At 52.9% G+C, this 12,095-nt stretch overlaps 2 long non-coding RNA genes across 6 annotated transcripts in view; one reads left to right on the top strand and one right to left on the bottom strand.

The window, feature by feature from the left end:
- Positions 1-12,095, top strand: part of LOC112662738 (uncharacterized) — a 49,335-nt gene that overhangs the window by 30,181 nt on the left and 7,059 nt on the right. For 3 of the 5 annotated variants that reach the window (XR_007408094.1, XR_007408093.1, XR_007408095.1), the window contains 2 exons: positions 732-1,683; positions 4,426-4,509. This is a non-coding gene — a long non-coding RNA (uncharacterized LOC112662738). The remainder of the gene's footprint in view (positions 1-731; positions 1,684-4,425; positions 4,510-12,095) is intronic. The other 2 variants (XR_004811835.2, XR_007408092.1) reach the window with 2 other exon arrangements.
- On the bottom strand, positions 1,089-2,907 carry LOC112662737 (uncharacterized). The gene is made up of 3 exons (XR_003138785.3): positions 2,728-2,907; positions 2,007-2,119; positions 1,089-1,663 (listed from the first exon to the last, which is right to left on the bottom strand). It is a non-coding gene; the product is annotated as an uncharacterized LOC112662737 (long non-coding RNA).

The following is a 12,095-nucleotide window of genomic DNA, read 5'->3' on the forward strand; positions in this document are numbered from 1 at the left end:
AAATGGGTAGATACATCTCTTCTTCTCAAAGGGCCCATAATTGTGGTGAGAGATGTTCCTGCCACCTTGAGCCTCAGCTCACTGGAGCCCCACTAGGTGGACCACCCTGCCTGGCCTCTCTGCTTGGCTGGGGGGACAGGGTAGCGGGGAGGTGGTGAGCCCTTACTGGCATCAGGCACTATGCCCAGTAAGATCTGAGCTCAGACAAACGGGGAGGCCAACCTCAAAAGGATGGAAACTACTTATCTGCACAGAGCCAGCATTTCCATTAATTTAGTAAACTGAGACCCTTGTTCAGTTAAGTCATTAAATAGAAGATGAAAGTAAGTGGAATCTGTTCTTTGGTCATATACACTGAGGGAGCACACAAACAAACAAACCCCTACAGTTTGCCCGGATTGAGTATTTCACTTTACAACGTATCTTTCTGTCACACCAATCCAGGCTCTGGCAGACCAGACGCCTTATTTGTCATTATGATTATTTGCTATTATTAGGCACATTCTTACTTGCCTGGGGGGTCTGCTTCTTTCAGGTCCAGGCTTGTGGGCCTATGTTAATTTGCATGGTTGAGATATTTATTACAATCTAGTCTATCCATTTCCTATACTTTCTTACTCCAGATGATCACTAATTCAAAATGAATTAAATCCCTAAATGTAGAGGTGGGAGAAAAGGACAGAACCGGATTTAGGAAGAACTGTAGGCTTCTCTTCTGTGTTTTGCCTCAGTGTCCCAGACCCCAGTGACAGAAGAAAGTGGGCATTCCCACTCAGCTCACGGCCCCCAGCTCGGAAGCAGAGGGAAACGGGAAGATAGCACAGATGAAAACACCAGCTCCACCCAAATGACTCAAATGAAGGCGCGTCTCTGAGTCTTGGTGTTTTCCTGAAACTCTGAGGCCTGAACGTAGAAGAGTTGTCCAGCTGTCTGTGGGAGCCACAGAAATCTCCAGAAAGCTTCTGACCCGCCCCCTTCTCACTCTGGCTGTTTCCTTCTTTGGTGAGGGTCCCTATTTGCCGGAGCAGAAGGGGATTGCATCAGTCGGTTTTGAATCAGACTAAACAAAAATAAGTGGACAGCCCTCCTTGGAAAGACATAGTGGCAATTTTTTTTTTTTAAACCAACCCCTGGGTAGTGAGGCCGTACAAAGTACGTTAGAGAATGGGCTGGGATTTCAGGTATATAAAGGGGGAGCAATGTGATCACTGAATGGAGGAGGGGGTAGGAAAGCAAGGGTTGGATTCAGCCTCACGGTTCCCCTTCTCCCCCTGCAGGTGATGAGAGACACTTGAGAGACAGCAGCGAAGCGGCCTGGGGACGTGCAGGTGTGCAGGGCGGGGTGTTCCCCCCCCCCCCCCATGCACGTGGACACAAGGAGGAAGCAGTGAGAGGCGTCCTGGATAAGAAAAGAAAAGGGGGTTGAAGTTGAAGGTACTCTGGGCAATTATGTAAAAACCGCGTGCTGCATCCATCCAGTCCATCGTCTGCAGGCTGCCGCTCTGGGCAGGGCACGGTGCGGTGCGGCTCCCACGTTACAGCAGTGAGGGAAACCAAGTCCTTGCCTTCGGGGAGCTTCTGTGCAATGTAATCCATGGCCGGCGCTAACATCATACATCGTCTCATTTATCGACCCTGCAAAGTGGTTCCTGTTATCCCCATCCTACAAATGATGAAACAGAGGTAAAAAGAAACTTTGAATACTTACCGAGTCGTGCAGTAGAGCCAAAATTTGAACTCAGGTCCACCGGGGTCCAGAGCCCCTGCTTTTAATCGCTGGAATGTGATAGACCCCCGTGCTAGGGAGTCCCCGGCCTAAAGCCACGGGCCCTGCCTTAGTTATTAGAAACTCATCAGACAGACTAGTTTTCCTCCTTGAACCTCAGACTATCCTTCTGTAAAAAAAGAGGGGCTGGATTGGTTAATCCCTGAAATCTCTTCTGCTCTAGTGTTCTATTATTATGGGGGGAATTTCTATATTGGTACCTTACCCCCCTCCCACGTACCTCTTTGTGGAGGTAAGCAGAAGCTCAGTAGATGTTCAAAAAGAGATGAACACCCAGAGTAATGTTTCCCACACTGGGTTCCAAGGATTTCTTTCTAGGGATTCTGGAGTTTTCTGTGAGAATTTTGCTTTTGTGAGTCAGATTCCTTGAGGGAGAGACAAGCTCCAGAGGGAAGCAGCTTCTGGGGTGCCCTCCAGGCCAGCAGAAGAGGGAGAGAAAGGCAGTGGGAGGGAAGAGGGATGGAGGGGGGAAGGGCCCACTGGAGGTCTGGGGCAGTCCCTGAATGGTTCTTTTCCCATTTTGTTTTGTTAAGATTTTTTTTTTAATTTTTATTTATTTATGATAGTCACAGAGAGAGAGAGAGAGAGAGAGAGGCAGAGACATAGGCAGAGGGAGAAGCAGGCTCCATGCACCGGGAGCCCGATGTGGGATTCGATCCCGGGTCTCCAGGATCGCGCCCTGGGCCAAAGGCAGGCGCCAAACCGCTGCGCCACCCCGGGATCCCTGTTTTGTTAAGATTATTTGTTTATTCATGAGAGACAGAGAGAGAGAGAGAGAGAGAGAGAGAAGCAGAGACATAGGCAGAGGGAGAAGCAGGCTCCATGCAGGGAGCCCGATGTGGGACTCTGATCCCAGGACCCCAGGATCAAGCCCTGAGGTTCAACCACTGAGCCACCCAGGCGTCCCCCTGTTTGTTTTTTAATACCTAGCCCGTCCATACCTTGCTCAGGTCCCTCCCACCTGAGGCTGGGGGAGAGGGAAGGCAGTGGGCCCATCTGGGACCCAAGGCTCAGAGCCCTGGAGGGCAGGTGTGACTCAGGCTGCCCCCAGGACTCTGTGAGGATCCAGCCAGCATGCTCCAGGGAGGAGGGACGTGTTGCCAAGTGGTGACATGTGACTGAGCAAGGTGAGCACGGTCCCAGCTCTTTACCTTAACCCCGCCTCACCTCGCCTGACCGGTCAACCGCTCTAATGTGAGCTTTGTTGACTGGGAAGGTGAGGCGGCAGGAGTCTGGCTCGCCCAGCGGCTGAATGCAGCGCGGGTCCCCCGATAAGCTTAGTCAACTTATTAAATTACACAGGAAAAAATCGAGATGGAATATTAATTCTGCACACCTCTCCTTTCTGCCCGAGGAAGCTGCCTTCCTGGGTTTCACTTTTCAAAGGCTGAAACAGATATGGAGATTTCGTGCTTAATTAAAGGAGAAGAGTGCTCACTTCAAGTCTTTTCAAAACCGTGTTGGTTCTGAGCTTACTGGAGCTAGTGGAGACCCAGTCACCATCTGGCACGAAAGGTGTTAACTTGGAGTCTCTGGTCCACTCTAGACATCAGATTCAGAAACAAAGAGAATTAATTTCAGAGGCCCCCCTTTGACAGCCCCTCCCCTTCCAGCCTGTAATTTGAGAACCGATGTATTGACTTGCTAGGTATTAAAAAGTTAGGTCTGAGAGGTCACCTGCAATGCAGAACACCAGGTGCCAGAGCTCGCCCCACAGGACAGGATTATCTTATCAACCAGGCTGATAAAACCCAGGAAAGTCTGGCCATAAGGAACAAATATTTATAAGCGCAACACCTTTCAGTCCCTAACAGATTAGGCACAGAATGTGAACGGGAGCAGAGGGTGAGTTAGCAATAACCGTGGGCATTACAGCCTGGTCCCTGATCAGAACCTTCCTGGGCTTGTCCATCTCATTAAGAAAGCATGGTGAACGTCAAACTGTTCAGGAGGCACTTTCACATCTATCACCCCACATGAGCCTCATGACAGCCTGGGGAGTGCTATTATTACCCCACTTTATAGTTGAGGAGACTGAGATGCAAGGGTTAAGTGATTTGCCCATTGGCCCAGCCGGCAGGTAGGACTTGAACTCAGGTCTTCTGACTCTAGAGCCTGTGTGCTTTCCACGCTGCCATGGTGGCCTTGACCGGTACTCACCTGGTCACAGGCCCTGTTCACTTGCAGGTGAGGCAGACCAGAATCATATGAAAAGGTGAAAGGAGATGGGGCCCCTACCGGGATGGGATGCTCCAGGGGTGCTATAAAATAGCTCTTGGCCCCAAATACAGTAATCCCTCCTGGTCCCTCCCAAGGCTTGGAATTCATTCCTTTGGGTCCCAAGTCTTTTCTGTTTATTCATTCTCCCCAGGAGAAGTGATTAAATGATTAAATGCAAATGAATTAGCACAGGGGCCCTCGGTGTCACAGGAGGAGTTGCTGATTGGAAGGGTCACCTGTTTGCCCTCGTGTGGAGAGGGGCAGAGGGGGGATGGCCTACCCGGAGGAAGCCCCCTCCCTTGGGATTCCGGGTTTCTCCTCTGCCAAAGGCAAAGTCAGACTAGATGATCTCAGACAACCCTACCGTTTGGGCCTCTCAGGTGAAATCTCCCCTTATGCTCTTCTCTTTGCATCCTCAGCCGCAGGAGTGGGAGTGTTGGGAGGAAGCAACTTCTAAGCTAAGAAGTGAGTGGCTGGGGTCAGGACTGTGCGGCAGCTTGAAGGTGAGCACGGATGTGTGTGTCTGAGGAACCACGGGCCTGGAGCTTAGGTTACGAGAGGGTGAGAAGCCTTGAGAGACAAGCGGGAGCCTTGTAAAACTGCGTCAGGGAACTTGGGCTTTATCCTGACAGCAGTAGGGAGTCAGAAAGGGTTTACAGCCAGGAAGTGGCATGACAACATTTGTGTTTTAGGAACTGATGGAAATGTGCAGGCTAGATGGAGGGGGGGTGGGGGCACAGGGAAAGCAAGGCAGGAGGAAGGGCCGTGGGAGAGAGGCTCCAGCTGGACTTATTCCTGCTTCCCACCCCTTTCTTCTGCCCTGGGCTGGACTGGTTGTCATAGCTGTATTTGCAGGAGTGGTAATAATGACTGCCATTTATAGATAGCTGCCCACCCCGTGCCAGGTGCCGCGTGGGGTGCTGGGTTGCTTTGTCTCAGTTAATCCTCACAATAACCCTGCGAGGTAGGAAGTAATACCACCCATATGTTACAGATGAGAAAACTAGGCTCAGAGAGGCCAGGTGCCTTGCCCTGGGTCACACAGCTGGTAGTCATAGCAGACGGACCCAGGCAGAGATGTGGCTCGTTCCAAGGCTCCCGCTTTTAACTCCTGGATGGCCTTCCCCTGAGGTGGCCATCAGAGGGCAGTTGGTCTGCACTCTCCAGTGACAGGATGGAGCCCTCCTGGCCAGCTTCCTGTGGCAGAGGGGAGTGAGAGCAGTCAAGTGGGTACAAATGTGATGCGCTGTGGATCTCCTTTAAGCAGATTGCAGGTTGTGTCTGGAGAGGGTGTGTGAGGTCTCTGGGAGCCCTTGGGCTCCTGAGGCTGGGTCACCTTTGCCTTTGGAGGAGAAATGGAGCCGGGAGTGGGGCAGGCTCTGGTGCTGGTGACCCTGCCCTTCATCCCCCTTTCATATGAAGGGGCCTCTCAGAAGCCGGGGAGCTTGGACTGGATTTCTCAATCCAGAGGGGAGCCAAGAAGTCACCCTTTCCAAAGGCTGGAGAACATAGAGGGAGAAGAGCCACTGCCTCTGTCACATGCTGCCTTTTCCTAAAGGGGGAGCAGGACTCCGTGTCTGGGTCAGTGAGGCCTGGAGGGCCCCCCAGGGTGGCTAGAGCCTGGGAGTGCTCCCAAAGGCCAGGGTGGAATAGGTCAGGCCATCATCCCTGATCCCTCAAAGTCACTGAAGGCCTGCAAATGGAGCGTGCTCGTGCTAAGGGGGAGGGAGGCTACTTGCTGAGAGCTTGGAGTGCAGGCTTCTGATCTGGACCCCACCATAAGAAGTGGGTAACCCTGGAACATTGCCTCCCCCACTCCCTGCACCTCATTTCCCCCACTGGATGAGTAAACCCCACATCCACCCTTTCCCCACCAGCCCTGGCGTATCCAGGGCCTGGATGAGGCTGTGGTCCAGGCTGGCTGGCTTCACAGCCCTCTCTAGACATCAGGGTCCTTCTGTCAGGACCACTCCAGAGCCAAGCTGGACAGCAGGCCGCCCTCGGGCCTTCCACAGCCTGAGGGAATGCTGGCTGCCCACCCTAGGCCAGCACCCTGCCCGCCCCCCTCTCCACCCCCTACCCCATAAAGAAACCAGCCCAACGAGATTTGCTCTGACAGTTGGAAGACCCGGCTGGCTGACACCTGCAGCAGGGCACTCTGATTAATTTATTTTGCATCGTTTTGCATTACCTGGCTCCTGGGTCTCCAGCTTGACATGCAGATTTATGTAAAAGAGACCCGTCATGCAAATGAGCCAGGGCTGCCACTTGTTTTAGTCACAGGCAGGCCTGCCTGCATCACTGGTTCCTGGCCCAGCTCTTCTGCCCACGGCCCACTGGTTCAGGCAGGCCAGGGAGGTCCATCCCCCCCTCGTCCCCCTGCCCCCCGGCCCCCTGCAGCCTCAGCCCTGCCCTGCTCACAGCCCAGCCACCTGAGGAGCCAAGCTGCCAGCAAGGTGAGGAGGAGGAGGCTGGAAACACAGCCTCCCTGGAGTTCCTGGCCCAGCTCCTTGTTAAGAGACAGAGAGACGCACAAAACAGAGAGAGGCCGACAGGGACTTGGAGGGGCCAGCAGGCAGCTGCACATAAAACAAGCACAAGGAGGGACAGACAGGTGGACAAAGGGCAGGCAGTGATAGCACGGAGTCGGAGAGGGCGAAAAGCAGAGGGAAGTAGAGGCAAGAGACAGAAGAGATGGGACAGGAGGAGGGGGATGCCAGTGGGGGGCGGAGACCAAGAAGGGAACAGATTTTGGAGTTGCTGTGGAGGAAGGAGTGAGGGATAGCAGCAGCCTGGGGGGGAGGAAAAGCGAGGGAGGAGATGGTGACGTGACCACTTGATGGGGGGGGAAGGAGTCACGGGCGGAAGTGACAGGAGACACCCGCGGGGAGAGACAGGGGAGCTGCCCTCTCGGAAGCTGGCAGTGGCCCCGGTGCCGCAGGCAGGAAGCACCGCTACCACCCCGTACACCCTTGATTTCTATCCATCCATCTATATTTATACACACGTAGCTATAGACACATACAGATATAACCACACAGGCGCACACATGGGCTAGAAGAACACATTCTAGAACCATCGGGCTCTAGAAGGGAGTTTGGGAGGTTATCTGGGACAGCCGTGCACAGTCCTGGAACAGAGGAAGCTCATCTCTTTCTCAGAGGGCCCAGAGGAGAGGTCACAGCCCTCATGGCCCCGCTGCCTTGTGCAGCAGCCAGCACCCCTGGTGCCAGGATGCTCCCCCCACACACACACCTGCCTGAGCCAGGCTCCCTTGCTCTGTCCTTTGAATGCGCCCGATCTGAGCATGAAAGCCAGCTAGCAAGTGGACAAGTCAAAAAAGAAAGAGGAAACCATCTTGTTTCCACAGACTGTTTGTGGGGAAACTGGCTTTGTGGGAGGGGAGGGCTGTGTGCAGGCCCTGGGTGGGTGGTCTTGCAGCACCCTGGAGAAGGCTGGGAGAGCGCCCTGTGGCTCCTGAGAAATCTCCACCTGCCCCATGAGAGAGAGCTCCAGGAGCTCCAGGACAGAGACAGGAGGGGATACTTCTTCAACTTCCAAGGTGGTGGCGCTGAAGGTGTCCCCAGAGACCCAGCAGCCCAACACTGTCATTCCACAGGAGAGCGAACCGTGACCCAGAAAGGTCCACCAGCTTGGTGGGTGCAGAGGTGGGCAAGGGGACTTTCTGCAGAGCATCTGTCCTTGCCTCCAAATTGTCCCCTTAGCATCGATGACCTTCCCTACTTTTTCTGGAATTCCTTTGACTTGCCCACATCAGTGCTGGACATGTTCACAGCCCCTTGAAGAGTGGTCACTACTTTCACTCTGAGACAGATGAAACTTTCATGTTGTGAAAGTTCTGGGGGGAGACCCTCCTGGATGCACTTGTCTCTGAAGCCCCAGGAAGGCTTAGAGCTCAGATTGGTACCAGCTATACTTGCTAGAGCCACAGCAAAGCCACAGACAGCTCAGCCCAGTAACCATATATCATGTACACCCCAGGATTTCACCTGGCAGAGATCAGGTTTCACATGGGGTCTCCAAGAACCCAGCTGGTCGCCAGGAAGCACACCCCCCACCCTCCCACCCCCCATCTGTGCTTCTTACACACTCACCTGGAAGTGGAGGTCAGCTCCTCAGACTCACCGCCAGAGCCTGATCCAGTCCACTGGGTTCAGCCACAGGACATCCAGCACCACGCTGGCCTAGTCTTTTGGGTCACTCTAGCCAGCTTCAAGTGTCACCTTCACGTTAATTTCTAATTCATTGGTTTTTAACCTTGTGGGGTGAGAGACCCTTTTGAGAACACGATTAAGGCCATGGAGGTTCTTCTTACAAGAATGTCCATATTCACAAGATTTTGCATTCTGCCAGGGGATTCGTGGACTCTGCATCTCTAGGCCTCAGGAAGCCAGTGTCCATGGATGGAAGTCCCAAAACCTCACCCATTTCAGATGGAAGCTGTAGCCCCAACCAGGTGGTGTTCTTGGACACTTTCCACAGAATATCTTCTTTTCCTCTTTCTGTCTCAGAGATTCCTTTCTAGGCAACTATTTCTTCCACGTCAAAAGTGAGTTCTACGCTACACCATCCTCTAGTTACATATCAGACAAGCTCAAATGACACGTAATCCAAAAATCATTTCTACTCTCTCATCCCCTTTCCCAATGGCCCTTCTCATGCAGTCTGTGACCCTGACTCCATTTTGCCAGGACTCAGCTGAGCACCAGATCCTGAGGTGGCTCCAGAAGATGAGCAGAGTAGGTGATGCATTTGCAGAGTTGAAAGCTGGTGCATCTTGTCTGCTCATCTGCCAAGGGAGACCATGGATGGCCACATCCTCAGAAAAAGGGCCTCGGGGGCAAGAGCGGGTAGGAAAAGCAGAGATACCAGAGGAGAAATTGGACAGAGGAGGGGGCTACCAAAGTGAGGTCTCTCTGCTGGTTCCAACCTCTGAGCACTGCCCTGCCCCCACCCCCCACCCCCCATTCCTTTCCCAAGAGCTGGGGAGAGGAGGGTGTAGGCCCAGGCAGGAGGAGCTGAGAGGCCTCTGTGTGGAGGGGGAATGATGGGAGGGCTGGAGTCTCTGGGGGGCCAGGGCAGGGTAGGGGCATGGGAAGTTCCTTGTGGAAGGCCCAGGACTCAGGGTGGGCCTGGGCTCAGAAGAGTGAGAGCAGGCCCCTCGCTGTGGGGGTCTAGCCAGCCAGTGGGGTGGCCCAGGCATCCAAAGAGCCTTTAGATGGAGAAAGCTGCTTAATCTTCCCCTGAAAATCAGGAAGTTGGAACCCACACAGCTGATTAGGGGGCCAGAGGAGCAATTTCAGAAAAAAGATTAACAGAATTAAAGGCGGCTCAGGGGGGAGTAGGCAAGAGGGAGCCTGGGGCAGGTGGGGGCGGAGGGGGTGGTCTACAAAGCCCCACCCCCCTGAACCCAGCTGGGAGGGCTTTGGGGGAGGAGGGGGGAGCCTTGTTGGGGTGGAGGGTCCAGTGACCCTCCAGTGAGGAGGTGAGGGTCAGAGTAGACAGGGACAACTCTGGGGGTCTGGAGGTCATGAGAGAGCTCTGAGAGGGGCTAGCAAGAGGCCAGGAATGGGGCCCAATCCGATTTCTAATCCGAGCAGGGCCATTGTGGGTGTAGCTCTGTGGTGGGTGCTTGGTCCTCTCAAATGTCCCTTTCCACCAAGACAAACTCCAGCTCCAGCTCTTCCGGCAAAGCAGGATAGAGGGTCAAGAAAGTATACGGTGGGTGGGTTATTATTAGCAGACTATGTCCCCCAGGCCATCTTGGGGTTGAGGGTCAGGGACAGGGGCTATTGTCCCAGGAGACCCTAGGTGGAAGGACAGAGATGGTCCTGGGCAATGGCCTTTCCCTCGTCAGGTCTAGACAGGTCCTGCTGGGGCCGGAGGACAGCCAGGGCTCAGGCAGGGACTCTGAGAACTCCTCTGCTCTGCTGTGTGCTCCAGTCACACACACCCTACTCAGCCATCGTGCTCGCTCTCATATTCCCTCCCCACTCCCCCTCCCCACGCATGCACACTTAAACATACATTTAAATAACTTGCAGACGTATATTAGCAAAAACATTCCATCTGGGCTGGGATTTCTCTCATTGCTTTGAATTCCCCCGGGTTTTAACTTGAAAAAAAAAATAGGAAGAGGCAAAGATTTGACTAATGTTGGGTTAAGGTTTTTTTCTTACCCCTTTCTTTCTTGGTTACTGACTGCCAAGAATTTATGTTTGTAAAAGGAAAAGAATTAACTGTGTTGATTAAGAGGCAAACTCCCTGGAAATGTTCTTTCTTAACCCTTTGGTACCTTCTCAGTGAAAGATCCTGGGGTTCTCTGGTGCGGGGTTTGAAGGCCATCCCTGGGCTGGAGGCCCAGAACCTTTAGAGGGGCTTATCCTCCCCAGGGGGAGCTCATGGAACAAAGGCAAGCCATGGCCTTCTAGTGTTTGAGTGTGTGTGAGTGTGTGGCAGTGAGCAGATGCATGGGTAAGTGGTGTGAGAGTCTGTGAGTGCAGGTTCCCTGAGTATGTGTGCGGGAGAGGAGTGTGGACACGTGTGTGAGTGTGCACATTTGCTAACTGGGCATGTGTGTCCCTCAGCGGGCATGGGGTATACTGGGAGTTTCTGTGGCCTGCTGGCTGCATAGTAGAACTCCAGGGAGGTGAGGGGACATTCACTTTGATTAAATTAGCAGGAACTGATTTGGCAGGTTCAGGTCCCTAAACCCTCTCCCTGGCCTCACTCCTCCTAGACTTTGCACAGGCTGTTTCCCTCCACATGGACAGACCTTCTGTCTGTCCTTTGTTTAGCCAATTCCTGCTTGTCTTTTAAGTCTTAGATGCCACCTCCTCCAGGAAGTCTTCCTTGCCATATAATTTAGCTGTCCCCCTCTTACATAACAGAACCCTGGGCACACAGGAACTTTCCGTACGGCATAATCCTTACATCTTCTTGTCTGTCTTCCCCACTGGACCCCACCGTCCTGGAGGATAGAGACGCTGTCTTCTTCATCCTGAATCCCTGGTGCCTAGCACTGTACCTGGCACACAGCATGGGCTCAGTCAATGCTTGCTCAGTTGACCTAAGCCCCTTGACTGGTGAAATCAGCGTTAGTCACTCCATAGGCCGGGATCTAGAGTACCTTGTATACAGGCCCCTGCTATGACACCAGAAGACCCCAGGATTAGCTGCACATGTATTGAACCTTTCAATTTTCTGTGAGTGGGCAGCCTGGTGGCTCAGCAGTTTAGCACCACCTTCAACCCAGGGTGTGATCCTGGAGACCCTGGATCGAGTTCCATATCAGGCTCCCTGCATGGAGTCTGCTTCTCCCTCTGCCTGTGTCTCTACCTCTCTCTCTCTCTCGCTCTGTCTGTCTCTCTCATGAATAAATAAATAAAAAATCTTAAAAAATTTTTTTTCTGTGAGTTCCTCAGGGTGGGGATTAGGTGATAGTCATTGCTAGGCCCTATGCAGCATGAGACAAATAGTAAATGCCCAATAAATGTCAAATGAATGAAAGGGTAAGCACCACATGATAAATATCCAAGAGTAGACACAGAATGAGCCAATTGTGGCTATAAAGATTGTTGAAGGCTGGAGGACGGAGAAGAGAAGGCAAATGTGTATTGTGTACCTACTGTGTGCCAGCACTGCCTCCCAGCACTGCACCTGGCATCGAGGGGTTGTTATTTCACTTTATCCTCTCCTTCATCCTGTGAGGGAGGGGTACCTACCTTATCTGACATATCAGGAAATTGAGACTAAGAGAGGTGAGGTGACTTGCCCAAGGTCCCACAGCTGGTATAGGTTAAGCTGGTCTGCCTGAGCCCAGAACTTAAGCTTTTCTGAAACACTGTGCCATGTTTCATGAAGATCATGAGTTTTTTTTTAAATAAATTTTCCTTTTTTAAAAAAGAATTATTTATTCATGATAGATGGAGAGGGAGAGGGGGAGAGAGAGAGAGAGAGAGAGAGGCAGAGACACAGGCAGAGGGAGAAGCAGGCTCCATGTCTGGAGCCTGACGTGGGACTCAATCCCGGAACTCCAGGATTGCGGCCTGGGCCAAAGGCAGGCAGT

This window comes from Canis lupus, chromosome 34 (assembly GCF_003254725.2).
Source record: "Canis lupus dingo isolate Sandy chromosome 34, ASM325472v2, whole genome shotgun sequence".
In the NCBI taxonomy this organism is placed as follows: Eukaryota; Metazoa; Chordata; class Mammalia; order Carnivora; family Canidae; genus Canis; species Canis lupus.